This window comes from Phasianus colchicus, chromosome 8, assembly GCF_987193195.1.
Source record: "Phasianus colchicus chromosome 8, bPhaCol1.hap1.1, whole genome shotgun sequence".
In the NCBI taxonomy this organism is placed as follows: Eukaryota; Metazoa; Chordata; class Aves; order Galliformes; family Phasianidae; genus Phasianus; species Phasianus colchicus.
The window spans coordinates 2,108,143-2,129,458 of NC_143443.1; the positions used below are offsets into that span (position 1 = coordinate 2,108,143).

A 21,316-nucleotide genomic window follows, 5' to 3' on the forward strand; every position below is an offset into this window, starting at 1 on the left:
CCCAGCAGATACATCATTGCTACAGTCCCATTCTTTCAGACTGCAGGTTACGAGTAGAGCAGCCTGCCACCATTTTTAATGGAACCTCAGAGCAGCATCCATGACCAAGATGCAACTAGACACTTTCTGAGTACAGTACTGAAGGTTTCGTGCTGTAAATTGGGCACAACGCCTCCCAGAGCTCAGATTCAGTTGGTATCACAGATATCGTCAGTTTTATACTCTAGGGTTTGTAATCCAGAGAGGATGTGGCCTCCTCCCCAGCAGATGATACTAGATTCATGTTTTACCTGTCTTCAGTAAAATTTGGATCAGATTGAGGGCTCCTGTTTGTTCTGCATCCCAAAACCCAGCCTAACAACTGCGTCTTCTCAACTTTTGACTACAATACCAACTGATGCCTCTCGATCCAGACCAGCTGTGGAAAACCCCAGAACATCTCAGCTGATGTGAATGCATCACAGCAACAGGCAGGAGGTTATGCATTCCCACAGAGGGCTTGAAAGCTGTGATGGTCCTGCCAATATCTTCAGGAACAAGCAGTTGTGTTACGCTGCTTTTTAGGTAACATGAAACAGCTCTGATCAACTCAAGCAGAGACTGGAAACTGCAGGAGCGTGCAAACTGTAAAAGGAGCTCAGAAATGCAACTGAGGTGCTATTGGTCAGCAGGTAAATTGCATTGCAGTGGCTGCCAAACCACTTGTTTTGCTGTTTGCGTATTACATCAACGATATTTAGCACTTCCACAGGCTTTACAGAAACACCTCAATTTTGTTTTCCTGGACTTCAACTATTTTTCTTTTATTTTTTTCTTTTCTCTCTCAGATGCTTCGCCTCATCCTGGAATGTGAAGAATAAGCTGTTGTGTGGGATCTTCATGCACATCTTTAGACATTATGGCAAGGAGGACACTATTCATAATCCTAGTGATGAATGCAGCTAAATTATAATCATTTCCTAAACAGAAAGACTCACTGAAGTCTGTGAGTGAAGCTACAGGACTGCTGGAAATACTGAACTGATTCCACACGGCCAAAAGCTGGTTTAATTTCTTGCTTTCCTAAGAGCGTTACAGTTTAGGCATCACTGCCTAAAACACTTGGAAACTTGCATTAAAGGTTGTTGGACAAACCATGCTCCACAGCCCACTTGGAAATTTCAGCACAGTAAAAATGGCACATGAGTCAGAACAGAATATCCCAAGTTGGAAAATACTCACAAGGAACAGTAAGTCCAACTCCTGCTGTAAAATTCAACTGCTGAAAGTCCATGTCTAATTTCTGAAATGCAAAATCTGCTTTGAAGTAAGTGAATGAGTTTTTCACTACTGTCCCCTTCTAAACTGAATCAGCAAGCATGTGTTATACCACAACCTTCTTACAAAAAAGCACAAGCCTGTTATGATAGATGGGGACCAAACTGCAAAAGAGCTCTGATGAATCAGAACAAAGCATTCATTAAGTCTGCATTAGTATGGTACAGCACGTAGATGGAACAAGAAGAGATGGTTTAAAGCTTAAAGAGGGTAAATCTAGGTTGGATATAAGGAAAATCTTTTACAGTGAGGGTGATGAGGCACCAGAACAGATTGCCCAGAGATGTGGTAGATGTCCCATCCCTGGAAATTTTCAACATGGGGCTGGATCAGACCCTGGGCAACCTGATCTAGTGGTGATGTCCCTGTTCAGTGCAGGGCAGTTGGACTAGATGGCCTTTAAATGTCCCTTCACACAGTAGGACGTCAGTCTACCTTAATAACAAACCTTGTTCAGTGCATGAAGCATTTTTTGTCTCATTAATGCACAGTAACAACCACAAAGACACTTCTCAAAGGCTGATGCTTCACTATGATGTATCACTGAGCATTAAGCTGGTGATTTATACTAACATGGATATCATCAAACCACAGAACTTCTACTATGACAGCTGATAAGTATAAACATACACCCCTCTGGATCCTACTTCAACCACACAATCTTAAATAGCTATTGAAATCTATGGTTTATCTGACAAACAGGAAAAAATATCAGACTAGAAATTTATATTTTATGATGGGTAATCAGGAACCAGGAAAGAAGCTTCTTCATTAACAGGAGACCCATTGCCTCTGGTAACTGTTATTTATATTTCATCCACTGGAGCAACTTCAGATTTGGCTCACGACTGCTCTCTCTGGAAAGCAGAACATCAGTGTTCATAGGAAAACCTTAAGGATTGTTTTTCTTCCCATCAGTATCTGGGTCAAGCATGCACTGAGCATCCTGCTGTTCTCAGACCTCCTCTCCTTGTGAGTAGTTCTATACAGGAGGCACCTATAAGGATGCTCATGTGGCTCAGCACCCTGCCTCTGCACACAAGGCTGAGAAGTGACCACATAATGAGGAGAAACAGTTAAGCACCATATGTCACCAGTGCAGTATCCACCAGGGTACACCTCCTGCGAAGCAAAGTTCTGCCTCATGACAAGCACAGGCCATAGAAGCACTTTGGTCAAACTCCCTTCAGCTCTTCTGAGATCTCAGAGCTGTAAAATAGACTAAGCTTAAGCAAAGAAAGCTCTGCACTTTCTCTCTTCGTTCCTTGTTGTTGAGGTCACGTCAGGGTTTTGTGAGAACAGTTCAACATTTCCCAACCACTGGCTACTGAGTCTCAGTTCAGGAAAATGCCATTGCATACCAAAGTCCCCCTACAAGTTTATGGTTTGTCTTCAGCATCGTGCTCCACAAGATTTTTGCTTTGGGCAACAGTGATTCAAATCTTCTGAGCAGTATTTCTGTTCTCAAGCTACCAAAGGCATCACAGAGTTAGCATATAAATCTCAGCTAGTTTTTGGGACCTACTTTTAGATTCTTCACATTTAGATATCTTAGTCGGTTGCATCTGCCTTAAATATATTTGAAGGTTTCCTTGGACCAAAATTTGTTTTCAATAGATTGAAAAAGAAAGGAAACCAAACCTCTGGAGAGAAAAACAGGTTTGTGAGCTTGTGAACAAACCTTGGAGTCCTATTTAAGCTCACACAGTAGGTCATCTGTATCTTGAGGGAGCACTGACCTATAATTAGGAAATTAGGGAAATAATTGAATTTTAAAATGGAACACATTTGAAAATAAGTGAGCAGCAAAGCCAGCGATCAACACATAGAAATAATTTCTTTTCATGTAGGTGACATTTGCTTTGTGCAGCAGCAACAAGACCATGGCCTGTATCCTGTAACAGAAAATTAAAATTCCCGTTTGATTTCAAGTCGATTAATGCTGACTGCATGTTTGATTGTTTTTAAATAAAATAAAATAGAAGGCTCTTATTGTCTGACTTGCCAATAAAGGCTCAACAAACTTTGCTCAAGACCAGTGGGAACAGCTGTGAAGACAACCAATTCATGAAACTTCAATGCTCCTCTCTTGTAGCTAGTAAGCTAGCTACAAACATCCTGTCTGACAAGATGTCTGCATTTTGCTGGGGCATGGCTGCAAGCACTGTGTCAGATAAGTCTCTACCATCACTTCCTGGAATAGCCTTGTTGTTAAGAGCTGCAAGATCATGTATGATGTTCTAACCACATCCTGCTATTAAGATTTCACAAAGAATACTGCAGATGGAGATAAATGGACAAAATAAATTCCCACTGGGAACCTGAGAGACCCTTAGTGTCTCTGCATTAGACAAAGTATTGATTTTATCAATACTTTTGTTTATGCTGTTTGTATTTTATCAATGTCACATTGATTACTTAGTTATTAACAAGAACTATTTTCATATGAAGCCTTTACATGAAAACTGACCAACTGTTACCTACATGTGTTTCAGATGCTGAAAACACTTCCTAGATTAAAATACAACTATGGTACACAAGTTTACTAAAATTACTATTTCTTTTCTTGTCAGCTAAGACAGTTGGGATTTATGATGGATTGAACAAAGTTGTGAACCTAGCCTCCCACATTATTAGAGCAGGACTACACCAGCCAAAAAGTCTCATTGCCTTCTTTGAAAAGCAGTGTCAGAGTACTACAGCAAATTACTTCACTGCAGGACTGACTGCCAAGACCAAATTTAACCTCAAGTTAAGTCAAGTATACAGCTCCAGCCAGACAATATAACAGGTCGTCTTCTGTTTTTCTTTCTTTCTTCCCATGCTCCTTTGATGCTATAATTTCCTCCAAGAAAATGCAGTATTTATTTCTGAAAATACTTTCTTTATCGATAATCTGTTCAAATGTTTTGCAGGTTGCACGCAAGTAGAACATTTTTTTTTTTTTTACTAAGATCCAACTATCCCAATTCCACTCCATCATTTGGTCCTTTATGAGTTCTTAATTTTTATTAGTTTGCTCATTATAAAGAGCTTCCTCAAGTTTGCCATTCTCCTTGCACGTCACATACGAAGGACAAGCAGCATGCAGGAATACTTTGGACCTTCTTCTAAATTAATACACCCATAAAGCATAAAGTTCTGCATGTGATGGAAGCAAGCAACTGGTTGTTCATGTAACTTTTTAACCACTAGTAAGCACAACAGTCAGCATGCAGTCATCAAACTCTGACATAAAAACCTAATAATCAATCAGGAAAAAAGACAACAACAACCCACAAACCTGCTCATCCTCCTTCCTGCTCCAACCTTTTCATCACCTCCAAAAAAAAAAAAAAAAAGAAAAAGAAAAAGAAAGAAACCTAATTGAACTACTAGTTCTAGTATTGCCAGCTGAATTTCAATCAAAGAGTTGAAGTCTGGGCTCTACAACAGCATGGTCAGACAAACCACGGTTGAAGCAATTAAAAGATATGGGTACAAAACCAAAATAGATGGGAGAATGAACATTACCTCTCATTTCATTGTAAATGGAAGTCCTCACGGCAGTACAGCACAGTGGAGCCACATAGCAAAGTCTACACTGGCAAAGAGCCTATGTTAGAGTTCAGAATCACAAAAACAACAATCCTTTAAAGTACACCAGTGTCACCAGCCTTGATTTGAAGTAAGTCAAGAAAAAAATCACTTCTTGAAAAGATATCCTTCCAATACTTCAACCCACACAGTGCCTGGTCTACTTGCTTGGCAGCTCACCTATCTGGTTCACTCAACTCTATCCCTTGGCCATGGTCACAACAGGCACCAAATTCACTGCTATTTGATCTCTGGAAGACTGCTTTTTTTCCAAGTGCTCTTGAAATTTCCATCCTGCCATTTAACAGTACACAAATCCACATTAGTTGCACAGCAATTTGGACAGAATGCCCCGATACTCAAAATACAATTAGCTCTCTTTAAAGTGAATGCGTGGTATTGTTTTTATCAGCAAAGGAATTTGGTTACCTCTTGGTTTACCTTGGTAAAAGTGCATTACACAGCCCGGCCATAGTCAGTTTAAGGGGATTCATTGTGGGTGAAAGTGGTGACTGAGACAAAGCCATCGCCAGCATTTCTCAGCATAGAAACAGCTGCGTCAAGGAACTTCCACAGAATTGCCAGGGTTGGAAGGGACCTCAAGGATCATGAATCTCCAACCCCCCTGCCAGATGTGCACGCTGACTGCTGTTATCCCCACTGAGACTTCACTTGCATAAGTGTAGGTTCCAGCATCTGGTCACAAGAAAATCAATTAGTTGTCTACCGCGTTCTCTAGCAGAAAACAAAGACAAACGTCCAAAGTTCAAATGAAACTGGTTTGTAAAAGATATAGGTTACAAGTTCATGCATTTGGCGCCAAATCTCCTCTATGTTCACCAGGTTTGCTATCTGTTACAAGGAATAGAGGAAATGGAGGTTTGGCTTTCTAACAAAGAAACATCCTTGGGGACCTAAGGAATAAAAAGCATTTCCTGTCTGCTAGTTAAACTGAGAATATAGAGTTGATCTTGAGAAGTCTATATCCTTTTCTTAAAGAAAAAAAAAAAAGCTGCTGCTGCTATACTTACACTTCCCTGAATTACATCTTTCTGTATTCAATTTCCATAGTTTCAGATTGTAGACAGCGCTGTTGAAACGGCTAATTGAAAACAATACAAAAGGAAACATGGAAGAATTACATGAAAGTGGTATTTTCAATCAAAACCACTTCAGCACTAGTGAGTACCTCAGAGATGTCTGCAAGCCTTCTAGAACCCTTTGAGTTGGATGCATCAAGACTGGTTTTTTTTTGTCGTTTTTTGTTGTTGTTGTTTTTCTTAGCAGGGAATCTATCCAAGACTAAGAGCAATTGCAGCAAAGAAATGAACTGAAGCCAGTACTCCTAAAGGCAGTGAATTCCACAATGTTTTCCTTTCTTTTCACTGCCCAAATTAAAATCCAAGGCCAAAACTTTTACTCCAGGCAGGTCTCTGACATGATTGCTGCGATTTAAACAGGCACCAAATTCACTGCTTTTCCCCCATCGCCTGATTCCTCTCCTGCTCAGTGGCAGTAGGGTTCCTGCTGAAGGCTGGCAAGGTCCCAACACCTGCTGTAGTTGCAACAAGTGTGACTTTTGGCCCTGGCTTCAATGAAAGAGCTATTAGGCTCAAACTTTGAGTCCCAGGGGAAATGCAGCTATGTGGAAATGTCACCATGTAAAAATTCTTTATTGCTATGCATATCCCGCAGTATTCAGATTAAGCAGGAAGCATCTCTTCTCTGGCCATATACAGGCTGCAGGCTTGGGACACTCAGGTGGCCAAAATCACCAATATCTCTAGAATGTCCAAACCCAGACAAGCTCCCTGCACAGCTGTCCTCACAATGCATGTGCATTATGCACGGCCAGCACTGACCAGCCATGCAGCATCTGCTGCCCACGTGCTGCACAGATGACCTACGCAGGGTAGTCAGGGTGCATCAGCACTAGGTGCCAGCTCCTGCCTGTGGGAAGGCCCAGCTGTGCAGCACATGGGCTGAGCAACCAGATTACCCAAGGCACCCTGCAGCCAGTCTGACTCTGACCCACTGCTGCACGCAGTTTCTGCATGCGTGCACATCTTTCTGCTTAGGAAATCTCAGCTAAATGTTGCAAAATGACCTCTGCTTATGACAAAGGAATTACAGGAGAACAGCATGTCGCTGTCGTAGATTTAGATTTACCTTTTAAAACCCACCACTAGACAATGCTGAGGGTGGGACAGCAGGCTGGAAGGACCTTTGTCAAACTTTACAGGGCAGCTTTAAGCTGTCTACCTTCTGATACCCAATATAGAGACAAACTTCCTTCTGTTTTGTGTTTTTAATAATGACTGACATCCTCCAATTAAAGTGAAGGAACTAGGTTAGGTTTTTAGATCAACTTGTATTAAGTGAAGCTGGGTTTCTATAGCATAACTGTGTATTTTGTGTAGAAAATATTAGCAAAACCCTAAGGACCAAGTAATGAGGTCTTAAAATGATATATTAGCTCTAACATAAATGGATAGATATGAAAAAACACTCCTAACTTCAAAGATATAATGTTGGGGAACCTTCTGAAAGCTTACAGTTCAGCAGTAGTAAAGCAGGGTGTATAACAAACACATCATCTCAGTGCACAGTCATAATAAAACAGGAATATTTAGCTTTCTTAAAAATACAGATTACATCACCATGTTGCTGTCTAAATCCATGTTTTGTCCAAAGCTTGGATACGTACGTGTAGTTCTGTTCCTTCTCACTTTCCAAGAAGATGGACTGATGTTGGAAAAAGTTTGAGTTGGGACAACAGGGATGAACAGTGGTTTTGTAACAGGCCATTCCTTCACACAATAAATGCTTGCAGAAACCAGGAGAGTCTCATCTAGAAAAGACAATACAGGACAGCAACAGGGATCTGTAAAATCATGAGTAGCAAGGAGAAGCTGAACAGAGGCCAATTACTGCCTAACTCCCAGCAGAAGACCTGGGGGTTATCAAATGGCACTATCAGGTGACAGGTTCAAGTACAAACATGAAGGTAGTATTTACAACATATAAAATGTACATACAATGCTTAATTAAACCATGACATTCATGGCCACAGGATGTCTTAGGTGTAAGAGTTCACATGTAGTGGAGGGGAAGTATGGACACGCTCGTGGAAGGGAAGTTCACTGAGCTATCAGCAGTCAGAAACCACAAGGGCCTTTGGAGGTTCCTTGAGCTGAAAATAACCAGGATGCTGGAGAGTAAAGGATTTGATTGCCCTTCTTACAGTATGTCCTGACAAACCTAGAGCCTCGAGTGTACAAAACTGTCTGTAAGAAACAGCATCTGCGATGCACAAAATTATTTCTTTTTAAAGCATATTATTAGGCACTTCAAGTTCTAAGCCTTTCAGCAGGCAAAAGCCCTCAAACATTTAATTAATGCCATAAAAATCTGTAATGGAAACAATAGTTTACTTTTCCTATTTTTGTATTTTTGTATTTTCACCTAGAAAATCATTCTATGAGAGATCACTGCATATTCCCAGCTGCTACAAAATTTGTTCAGGATTAAGACCTTGTATCAGAAATAAAGAAATTACTCCTTTTATTAAATTTTAGTCCTCTAACTTGTTTTTTAAAGGTGTCATGTGAGCAGCATGGATCATGAATTAAACTGCTCTTCTGGAAAGTTATACTGAAATAGGAAAGTCAATCTATTTCAAGCATCATCATTTGACAAGAGAATGACATAGCAGTAGATTTTTTTATACTGAAAGAAGGTATTAAAATGCTCCAGCAAGTCAGATTTATATAATATTCTAAATATACTATATTATTATGTTATAGTACAATATGATTATATTATAAAATATACTAAAATAATAATTGAATCTTTAGTAAGCCGGGTAGATAGTGACAGGACAAGGGGAAATGGTTTTAAGCTCAAGGAGGGAATGTCTAGATTAGATGTTGGGGGAAGTTCTTCACAGAGGGAGTGGGAAGATGCTGGAACAGTGGATGCCCCATCACTGCAGGTTGGATGGGGCCCTGGGCAGCCTGGTCTCATAACAGATCTGGAGGTTGGAGGCCCTGCCTGTGGCAGGGGGGTTGGAACTTGACGATCCCCCTTCCAACCCAAGCCATGTGATTCTATAAAGCCTGGGCTTCTTCACTTTCCTTCTAAGTTTTTAAAGCTGCTCACTGAAATGAACCTACCAAGGTCCCACACGTTGCTTCCCCAGTGCCCCTTTCTGATTCTAATACTGACAAGTATACTCACCCTGCTTGAATTTTTTCCACAGCTTCACAGAGCAGCGCGTACTGCAAAACCCAGCGCTATCAAAATCCAGAGTCTACCACCAGAAAACAATACCAGCCTCACAATCACTGTTACAAAGCCGTACCCATATGTAGCTACAGGGCAAGCTAACAGTTGTAGCAATAACAAGAAAAAAGAACTGAGAAGAGAACAACAAAACAAACATGGTTTGTACTTAGACACGTTTTAAGAATTGGTTGAAAGAGGCCCTGAGGTGTCCTCATTGCTTTCCTACTCCATGTCATTTCATCACAGAAGGCAATCTAGTTGGTCAAGCACAGTTTGCTCTCAATAAATGTGCTGACTGTCCTTGATTAACCTCTTGCTCTTAAAATAGTCTGAAAAAGAACACAAGAAAACAAGCTCATGGCTGTTCTAGGGACTGACAGGTGAGCAGAGCAGCCTATAGCCCCCCAGGTCCCTGTCCTTGCCTTTCTTATGCATGGATATAACCTCAATTTTATTTCCCTGGTTGTCCAGGATTTCTCTTGATCACCACTGTTTTTCACAGTCTGCAGGCAGCTGCCTTTCCATCACAGCAGCTAACTCAGCACGCTCAGAGCTAGCACACTTGACCTTGCAAGTATGAAATATCCAGATTCCCTATGTATCCACCGAGGCTGATGTTAACTCCACTGCTGGCTGCCTTTCCTTCCCAAACACACGGTGGTCTGTGCTCATGTGAAATCTGTTATTCCAATGGAAGAATAGCTTTTAAACACATACAGTTCACATTCTGTTAACACAGGTGACTCTGCTGCATGGAAAGCAAAAGGAAGGCATTGATCAGAAAGTTACCAACTGAATATGTTGGAAACGTGTGTTCTTATACATGCAGTTTATGGATGATGAGTTTTCAGCCCCAGCTGCAAAATTAGTTGTTTGTGCTGACTTACAGCCTATTCCCTGATCCACTTTCTCTTCTTTCCATAGAAAAGACAATATATTGTTTTAATATCGCTCCAGTTTTTACCTTATATCATATACCACCCTAAATGCTCACTTACTCACATAGGAGATGACGACACATCACAGGGAAAACCAAGCTTTGAGGGGAACATGGATTTGGCTGGATGCTTCTTTTCACAAGCCTTTTGCAGCCTTGCAAGAAGCCCTGAAAGTACAAGGACCAGTGGAAAAAGCTTTGCATGTGCTTTGGTTGCATATTTGCATTGCCTTCCGGGTCCTGTCACAGTTTCTAGAGCTAGCCCACGTATATTACACCCAGAATCACAGGATGAGAACTAGAGCTCAGCTTCAGCAGAGACACGTGCTGATGGAGCAGAGTTCCATATCTTGTTAGAAACCCGCCACCCATTTGGATTTGGGCTGCCCTGGAGTTGCACTTCTAGATGAGTGTTTTGCAGCTGATGTGCAAACTTTGATTAATGTTAACTAAGGCCATTTACATAGTGAAAAACATGTAACATTTGCTATCTCTGCAGAAAAGAAGAAAGCGTTTGCGTTCCAGCATCTGATTGCAGACCAGACAGCTAAAATATTACCATATTATCTACACGTTCAAATTTATCTGTTTCTTGCAAAGCTGTTTGATAAATCTTGAGTGCTTTATTAATAATAATGCAAGCAGCCCTCACACACCTTAGAAAATGAGCTGTTCAGATAAATAGAGATTAATTTCTGTGTAATTACAGACAGGTGTCAGATACCAAGGTCTTATAAGAATATCGCTGTATAGAAGCCAACAAAGATTACAGGAAATTTGAGACAACTCCTGAGGGAATTCGGTGATGCAAAAGATGCACCATTAATGAGTCACATAACTGCAAGTACCTCAGTATGAAGGACTGCTGTGAAGAGCTGCAGCAGACATTGACATGAATGCTCCTTGGAGTGTGGATCTCCGTGCCAGTAAGCTCACTTGTATGCTGCTCATTAACCAAGCTCCAGCCTGTCCAAACATTCAGCTGCTTCCAGTAATTCTAGGTTTGGCAATCCTTGGGATAATGGTTTGGGGTTCCTTTTCATTTCTGGAAAGAAAGGAGGGAGGAGTTTTCTGTTGCTCAGCTGAAACTAGAGTTGTAAAGTCTCAAAAAGAGGAAATGTCTCCCATTATGTGCTAAGTCCTAAAATAGCACAGCAAAAAGTTTAAGTTTATTGTGGTTATAAAAATCTGGGCTGGCCAGTTTTATTTTCATTAGATGACATGTGGTGGACATACTTTGGAGCAGTGTTCTGCATTTATCAGGGGAAAAAAAGAATGAAAAATAAAGCTTCTAAACAAAATCATACAGAAAAAAAAAAAAAAACAAGCACAAAACTATGGAAAAACAGAGTACAGTTTCATCTTTTCAGTCATCATGAATTTATTTTAGATTTATTCCTTGCTCTTCTTTATATTTAATAGACTTTAGAGATTTTAGGTCCTGACTGACCTCTGGCCCTAGAAGCATCATTTGTGACTTGCAGCATCTTGAGGGTTTGCAGTGGCACCAACCCTCGCAAACAGCATCTGGCATAAGGGAAAAAACTAGTTTAGTATACAAATAGAACTATTTGTAAGGTTACTGCAGCAAATGCTGAAGTAATTCAATTTACTTGGATCAAAGTTGGTTTTTTTTCCATGGGAAACATTACAGTTTTTCATTAATACTTCTGCCTTTCATATCCAATTTACTGAAGAAATAACACAACGTGCTTCTTTATTTCTTGCTTCCTTATTTCTCAGAGAATAAGCATTCGTAGTGCCTTTTTGGAGAAGAAAATATTGACAGGGCTAAACATAGAGTTTCTTATAACAGAAAGTGACTAAATACTTAATTGCTAATTATAAATTTAAAAAAAAATAGAGAAAAGGAAGGCTTAGACGGGTTCTTTTCTAGCTTTCATCGATACTTAAGGTCTTGGAAGTCTCAGGAGCTTAATGTTTTCTAAAATGTGAGATCACGCGTCAGATTCCAGCAGCTCTGCTGTAGTCCTGAAATTGCTTAGCCAGCTCCCAGAGGACTTTTGATGCCTGTAAAACACCTCCTTCTAGCTCAGCTGCTTCACTCTAGCTTAGGCTACAAGATCAAAGAATCAGGAACAAATGGAATGATCTCATTACAACTTCAGGGTAAACCTATTTTGCCGTAGAGCTGCATGAAGCAAGGAAGATTCATCCCACTTGTTTTCTCCACCGAGCAGAGCTCTGGAGATGCAAATATATTCTCTCGCATGCATATAGCTGGCAGAAAAACACGGTGCTGAGATGAGCTGTAAGCAGCACAGCAGCTTTCTGCCAAATTCCGTGTCAGATTTCAGTGTATAAGCTAGACCTCAATACCTGGGTGTTTGTGTTGCTGGACTTCTAATCCCCAACCGTAGGTGACTGGATGAAACTCACTATGGAGGAACAAAACGTCCCAAATTCATCTAATTCCAGGTTTTTGCTCAGGCTTGGCCACGAGAAGACAAGTCTCAAATCAGACACTGGCATAACATAATCCTGGATCATTACAGGACGAGGGGAACAGCCATCAATAATACGCATCAAGGCTACGTCCAAAATCAGTAGAAAAATGCCTCATACTGTTCAGAGTCACACAGGACCTGCCGGAGGTGGAGCAGCTTTCTTTAATGATTAAGCCCTTCTATATACATGCATTTCTTCTTACTTCTGCTATAAAACACTCTTTTATTATCACACAGTATTTCTGTCAAGGTTTGTGATTACATTTTAATTCTAAAGTACTTGGTCACGTGAAAAATTAAAGAGGGGCATGTGTTTTACGTATCTCTTATTTTAGTGATCAATTACTTTGGGCAAATTGTGCATTCAGAATTAAGCACTTTGTAATTATTAACTGGGCTAGTTACAGGATATAGTTTGCTGGAAATATTATTCTGCATCAGACATGCATTTACAAAACCCCTATTAGCCCCTGTTGAGTGGAGAAAGTTGCCTTGTTTGGGTATTCTATTGGAAGAGTTTTGGTTTTAGGTATCATCTGAGCATCACCATCAGTGAATGTTTGTAATATACTTTCCAGGACACAACATTACAGCAAAAGCTCTATTCTGCAGAAGTCCACTTTCATTCCATAGCTTTACGGGGGATTTTTCAGCACCTTGTACTTGTGGTTTCCTATTGGACATGAGGCCAAAATCCATGTGAATTCAATTATCATGGGAAAAAACTGTTCTGTCATTTCAGCAATGCATTGCTTATTATGACATTACTACTACTGAAGGGAAAGGAAGAACTAAATAGATACCACTTATGGCCATGTCTCTACCAGGAAATATTAACCAAGGTTCATTATGATATCACTAACAGCAAATAGGAGGTTGTTCCCATCAACAGTTAAGTCATGTTTGAAGTTGGCATGCCAAGCATGAAACGTATCTCAGTGGGAAAAACCTCAAGTTTAAAGAAATTTGTGCACCTTTCTAATCTGTTCAACAGCACAATAAACATTCAGGAAACAGTTTGGCACATATTTAATTGATGCAGTTTTGTGTCAATGCTGCATTTGTTCTGTAGCACAATAAATGTGCAAATCCTGTGATACTACACAGTCCCAGGCAGGCTGGCAGACCTTTCACTGAGCTACAATAGCTATCGAGCACAGTTTCTAGATGGACAGAAAAGGTTGCCATACTCCACGCTCTGTATATAATCCACACAATAAAACCAAATCTGAAACATAACCCAAAGTTAACTGCTTCTGGTGCCTCAGCCTTTTTCCCTGTAGCAGATCACACTCGGCAACCTATTGATATTATCCCCAGCTGCCAGCCTACGGTGGCAAAGCACAGCCTCCCCTAGCAGCAAACGAAGAGATGTGGCATCTTGTAGCAGACGCCAATGACATGCATGTTTCATGAGCGCTCTCTACTGACGTTTTCTGGAAATACCACTGTGGTTAAAAGCGAGCTTTCGAAGAATGGTCAGGTCCTGCAAGCTCCTTTCTCTAGTTGAAACGTGCTTCTCAAAAAGTACGACCACTTTTTAAAGAAAACTGAAATCATCTGCAACTCCTGAATCAGAGAAACACAGAATGGCCAGGATTGGAAGGGACCTCAAGGATCATGAATCTCCAACCCCCCTGCCACATGCAGGGCCACCAACCATCCCACCTAATGCTAGACCAGGCTGCCCAGGGCCCCATCCAATCTGGCCTTGAACACCTCCAGGGACGGGGCATCCTGGAACTTTCCAGGTGAAAAAGGAGGCGAATGAATTATATCTGACCAAATCAATCCCATTGGGTCAGTGGTACATCAAACAACAGCCCAAACTTAAAAATGAGTATTCCAAACAGCAGCAGAGTTAAATGAATCAATCAGTGGACAGGAAGAAAGAGGCTGGCTCGTTCACAGGGGCTGCTCCCAGCTTTTTGCCTCTCCTGGAAATGTAAATGTTGTGCTACAGAGAGTGTGCATCCTTCACTTGGTCAGCAAAGTGATTGTATCCAGCATTTCACATGCAAGTAATTGCTGGTGTTTTCCTGTAACCAGGCCAGGTCTTTCATACAGGATATGAGCTAAGTAAAATAAACATCCCCCAAAACAGGGAAAAAAAACCCAGTGGGATGATCGAATACTTGCCTTAGAACTAAATCCACATTTGAAAGCAAGCTATCTTCGGCCAGCTACTATCTAAAATGCCAGGTGGCAGTAGGACTAATAGTCACCATTCAGAAGAAGTCAAATATGAACTGCAACAGTACAAACCACTGGTAGGTAGGTCCTCATCAGCTCTACACATCTACTCTTTCCTGCTTGCTAGGAGAGAGATCCACAAAAGGGAAAGGTTTACTACTACCACTTAAAAGAGCAGCTCATCCTTGATGAAGTTTTACACATCAGCAATATGATTCTCAATTTCTATTATCTCCCTTTTCTCTAACACGCTTTTCCTTCACAAGTCACCTTGTGGGTTGATGTTATATACTTATCCTGACCTAATTCCTTATGTAATCTTCACACTTCTCTTCCTCGTGCGGGGAGGTGTGGGGGGTAAGGAGCTTGTTCTGAGCAAACCAGCACAAGAATTGGGTCTGAAACTTTGGGGGATAGATTTACTTGGGACAGAAAGCTTTACTGACCAGCTTTCATAAATATGCTAGCTTTACATTCATAGACAAAAATACTCTTTCCAGGCATTAATTGGATATAAACCTCACACCATAATACACTCCAACTCAAAGCTGATATCACAGTTTTGAAGAATAATTTTTGTATATTCTTTCTGCTTCTTTTCTTTTCCTCAGGCTTTAAAATGTACTAGATACCATTAAGACTACCAATAACCTCTGTTTTATTGAAGATGTCAAATTTCTGCAGAACAGAAATGAATATTAATGAGCGCTAGAGCAATAAAGATTTCTAAGCAATAATAAAAACAACAGACAATCCAAAAAAGCATTTCTTCATATTACAAACTTGCTTACATGTATATTACAGAAGCAATACCCGTGACTTGAGCTTACAATTAATATTCCCAACTCTATGTTGAGAATGTCCAAGAAATGCGATGGTTGCATTCAAATACAATTCTCATTGCTGAAACTTATATTTCCTAACATCTAATATACTACTAAGGTTATTCTGATATCCAGGTCAAACCAAACAAAATCCTCAAGACCTCCAAAGCACAGCATAATATGAGAGTCAGAATTCATCATCGCTACTTGCAATACTTTTTGTGGTGGTTTGGGTTAACTGACATTTTCAAGGCACGTCCTCAGGGAGTCCTGACTTTCCTGACCTTGCTAATTCCAGTTTAAATTTCTTGGATCCACCACTGAATTTCAGCGCTGTTGGACTTGACTCCTGGCCTCTCTCTACAGCCTCAGGGCTCCACGGTTGGAATTTTGTGGCTGGTTTTGAGAACTAGATGCTACCTGCATAACAGTGCACCGACGCAACAGATGAATGTCCTCACACCCACATTTGGGTTGTAATAAAGAAGCCAGACAGCTCACAGAAGTTATTTCCAGTGAGGTCACCAAAGAAGGCCACAAGAACTACACCATGCTAATAACATCACTTACAGAGGGATATAATGAATGATGAGGAGTTCCATACAAAGTGGGGTTACATTTACCCAGTGTATTAAGAGCCTAAAAAATGGTAACAGTGCTCATTTGATGCATGAAATAAGAAGGATTCCTGGCAATACATCTTTGGAGTACTGCAATGGATGTGAATACTGCCTTTCAGGTGGTTCTGGTCCTGCGTGGAATTAAAGTTTTGTTTGTGACCCCACAGTGATCTTCTCAGTACAAAAGAGGCACAGCCCACAGCCTTTGGGACCTCTCAGGAGATTGCAATTGAAGACTGTAAACCTCTTTCGTGAATGAAAATGTGAAAGAAACACGATAAAAACTATTCTCAGCTTTAACAGCGTATGGAAATGCAAACTTCAATTTGTCATATGCATAGTGTTGTATCTATCATATCGAGATTACTTAAACCTAGCCACAAGTCTCTTATTAAACACGTTCATTTGATGAGTAAGCTCATTGTGACTTGCCATTGCCAACAGCCTGTGTGTAGATGGGAAGCTAAGAGAGGTGGTGAGATTGAAACTATATGTTTTCCCCAGGTTATTTTCAGGGTTATTTTAGATGTACAAAAGTCAAGAGCCCCTCCAAGAGGTCGTGGCAGCTGAAGCAGGGAACGCCCAGGCTGTGACAGAAGCAGGGTGAAGTTTGCAGAGCACATCCTCAGCCAGGGCCTGAAATAGGTCATTCTGCAGCAATCTCCTAGATGTAGCATTGTTTAAGTAGTAATAATAGCACAGAAAATAACTGTTGGTGTATTGGAGAAAATAATTTTTACCTTTTTAAGTAGACTCCCTGTTTTGTAAAAGAAAAATTTCGAATGCTTTGAAGGAAATCCAGTGGAGGTGATTTTGCATTGACTTCTGGGTGAATACAGCAGGAGAGAGTTGTTTATTCTCCTTTCTTACAGTTGTTTATCAAACAAGGGCTGCCAAACTTCAGCCTCAGTCAGAAGAGTGGAGAGCATCTTTCGCTGCAAGCAGTTCTGTGCTATTGCAGCTAAATTTCCCTATCCTTTGTCTGTTGAAAACTTCATGCTACAAGTCTAGCTCTTGATATGACTGCATTTAACTTGCAAATACTTTTTTTTACAAATCCACGTGGTATACACATTCAATTGTCTCACAGCTGTCTTAAGTGAAAGTCGCTTTTCGAGGAAAAAGTTCTAACAAAACATTGAACACTACAGAAGGATAGGAGACGACTGGGAAACAACCCCAGTAAGCAGAAAAACTAAAAGAGAGGCTGTATGGGAACTGTTGAGTCACGGCCTGAACCTCTGATTGACCACCTGAGGCAAGCACTGAGTCAGCCATGGAGCACAGGTGAAGGTAATTCAGCTCTGTAACCAGAAGGGCTGGAGCCTGGCTGCACCTCTCCCAGACCCCATTTAAGGGCTGACTGAAACTAAGGAAGGATCTTTTTTCTGGAAATCCCTCCCTTTGGAGTTTTTCTTCGAGCCCAGAACATGGGTGTGCATTTCATTTATTTTTTATTATCTCTTTCCACCACAATCATCTTTCTAACTATAAAACCTGTAAAATACCATCCTAACCACACCACTCTGCTAACTATACATTTGTTGACTGTACAGTGGCAAATAACATAACTTTAACAAACCATCAAGTTTACTACACACTGCACCTCTTGGTGCAAGTCAGCATAACCTGCTTTGGAACCAAAAGTTCATCAAATCCCTACAGGTGTGGGGAGGTTTGCTGAAGCCTCTGCTAGTTTTTTTTTCTTTTTTTTTTTCTTTCCTATTTTCTATTGCCAACCTTCACATCCCATGCAAGCTGTTACTCTGTTTTATCTCTGTTTCATGCCTGTGATTGCAGACGTAAACGGCAGGACTATGCAAATCTTCTCCCTCTCCACTTGTTTTTACTTTCAAAGTCTTTACAACAGATTTATTTTAGCTCCCCTACATGTGACATGGAAATAAGATGGTCTTCATGTTAACTCAACAGCATTTGGGGCGCTCAGATATTCTGCAAAATCTTAATCAGACCTGATTTCAGCAAGTCTGACATAAAATACACTCTTTTTGGACAGACTAAATGTATTCAATAACACTCCTGCAAGATATTTAGCGCTTAATGAGCACTTTCTTTCCCTGCTACTGAAATCATTGTGCTTTATAAATTGCCTGTTCCATCCAAGAGTTCACAAATTTACCTCATTTCTGATTTAAATGACTCACCAAGGAAACTGATGGAGTGACTATCTCCTGAAAAGGAAAAGCTATTCTGACTTGATTGTGGTAGTTCCTTCAATATGTGTTTCCAATACTAATTTACTATTTGGCTTCTATCTTGTACTTTTATTTATAATGGTATAGAATATTAAAGACTTCCTCTATTGTAGAATTATCTGCAATTTTAAAGCATTAATTATATAAATTAGCACCTAAAAGTGATTATTCCTCCAAGTCTATGAAACACAGTTTGGCCATTAAATATTTGTGATGAATCCCTATAGAACTACTTGAAATTATATTTCATCCACCTCTTGTAAAGAAAATAAACTTCCACACTTGGTGATAAAAGACTCAGTACCGTGTTACCCTAACACCAGTTATGAAAATCAGCTCTGACACCATTTTACACTAGAAATGCAAGCTCACAGTTAAGTCAGACCCATGGTTTAAAACCATGACAACCCGTAGAAAGGGGGGAAAAACAGGTATTTTTCTCCCTGTACCAGAAATGTAGCTTGCTACCAAGTTGTCATAGCTACCTCACCTGGAGTTAGTTCTTTTAAATGACTTCTTAAAAAATTATTTGAACCAGTGCCTTTGTGATCAAGCCAAATGATGGGTGCTGTGCTAGAAAAATAGGTATAAAGTAGAAATACCTCAGGATTAAACATTGTTCTAGATTACAAATGTGAATTTAAATATAACTGTAGAAAGGGGGAAACTATCTCCCTGGCATCTTCAAACCACCCCAGCATGCCTAATTCTTTCCACTTGATCAAGGGCTGATCATACTCGTAGCACTGGTAAGGAGACACTTATCAAGGAGCTGCTGACATTTATTTAAATCTGGACTTAGTCTCACTTCAGTGAAGGTCCTGTGAAAAGGACATTTCAGTAGGAATAAGTAAGCCTGATGTTTTCCCAGCAAGACAACACACAGTGCATGCTATCAGTCAAAGATGTGTTGTTTACCACACACAGGTTGGGCACTTTGTATAATTCACAGCCCAAACATGTCAGATTCTTCAGCTTATAGGGAGACAGACTTCCCTGAGCAAACCTCAGCCAGCTTCCCCCAAAGTCCTGCTGACAAGCCAGAGCCTGGTATTTATTTCCAGTGCAATGTCACCTGTGGGTTAGGATAGCCAAACAGAAGCCTCTCCTCATCTGCATTGGGATTCCTGTGCATTTTTTATTTCTCATCCACAGTGATACTACAAAAGGAGATACCTTTATACTTCTCTCACTTAGGACCCTCTTGTTTTGTCTCCAGTCCAGTTTTTTCTCCACACATTTGCTTTCCTGAAAAGTGCCAAACAATTTAGCATCAGCATTTTTAACTCTATATATTTTTCTATATACTCAGCTCACCTCTGAGATGTGAGGGGCAGAACAGGCTGTGGCTCACCAAGGCTGGAGGTCTCAGGGCTTCTCTCCCCAACATGCAAGACTGACATGTGTTTGAACTGTACTTTTCTAGCTCCTAAACACACCAGTCTTGATTTAAACACCACGTTACGTCCTTTTTCATGGCACTTTAAGCGCTTCAAATGATTTTGCAGCCCCACTACCTAAAGTTAATCTCAGTGATTAAACTTCTAACCTTGTTAGAATAGACTTCCTATTTGCTTCACCATAATTGTTTTTCACAAAATGCTCTTATTAGTGTAAACTATATTCCTTTAATTCTTTCACTAATTGCATCTGGAACATCTTTCCAGCATCCAGCTTTGGGCTCACTGTCAAGCCACCTCACACCTATCAGTCTTTTCAGCTTTTTAAATACTGATTTTTACTTACTCCTCCAGAATTCCACCAGCATGATAAAATTTAACAAATCAGTTCTTGTTGTTTAAAGGTTTCCTTGAAATCTGAATCTGCTTATGAACCTAGGAAATACAATTTAAATCCGTCACTTGTCTAAAATATTTTCCCTAGATAATATCAATATCTTCCTCACAGAAATCTATTTAGTGACAAGATTCTTAATGTAAAATTGGAATGAGTAAACTTAATATACAAAGATACTATTTGAACAGGGTAAAACAAAAATATCTAGTCAGACTAGCCAAAAATAGCATAAATGAGAGGCAAGAGCAGGTCAAACTATATAGTAAACATTTACATTTTAAACGTAACCCTGATTACATAGCCCCCATATCCATATATAGCTTTTTGAATACCCAAATTAAGTGTAAGGAAGGCCCTTAAAAAAGAAAATAGTATAGAACATATTGGCAACAGCATGTTCCTTTGAAAGACTTGGGGTTGATCTGCAGTTACCTTTAAGTAAGGACAGAAACTTCCACTGAACACTGTTGAGATCTGGGGAAAAAATAGGAAGGTTTAGACATCTTCTCCAAGACCCACTATTTCCATAACAAATATTTAATTTCAAATAGGCTTTAAAAGCAAGCAGCCTAAATTTGGGCAGGCAGACCACGCAATACAACAGAATTGTGATGGGCTGTTGTTGCAGTGGAGGAACTAGGAATCTGGCAGGCTAAAGCAAGATGTTCATCCCAGTAACAGAGAGTCAATTACTTCTTATGAAAAATGTGTGCTCACCTTTGCAAAAGATGACTCCACTCAGCAGCAGGGCACTCCAAGCCACATTCCCATGGGCAAACAGCATAGCTGTGTGCAGTAGAGCCAGGACAGCAGACACAGCAACACTTAATGGGGGACTTGGCACCTGATTCCCGTATACAAGAAGCTTTTCTATCCTTTCTTGTGAAAGGTTGTTGCTATCTAATCACTACTAATGAAAAAACGTGTGGCATTTGTGAGGTGATCTTCATAGCACATGGATAGTAGGGTGTGTGGGAACTGTTAGGTCCTGAGCACCTGGTGAAGGGGTGAAGCCAGGATCACACAGACGTATTGCTTCCACCTGTGCTCCCAGGGCTGACTACAACCTCTCCAAAATCTC

General features: G+C 40.4%; 1 long non-coding RNA gene across 1 annotated transcript; it reads right to left on the reverse strand.

Annotated features, from left to right (window-relative positions):
• Positions 1-7,282: 7,282 nt before the first annotated feature.
• On the reverse strand, positions 7,283-21,043 carry LOC116234758 (uncharacterized). The gene is made up of 7 exons (XR_004168194.2): positions 20,953-21,043; positions 20,668-20,709; positions 20,185-20,273; positions 19,615-19,686; positions 11,568-11,644; positions 10,966-11,162; positions 7,283-7,744 (listed from the first exon to the last, which is right to left on the reverse strand). It is a non-coding gene; the product is annotated as an uncharacterized LOC116234758 (long non-coding RNA).
• Between the last annotated feature and the right edge of the window lie 273 nt (positions 21,044-21,316).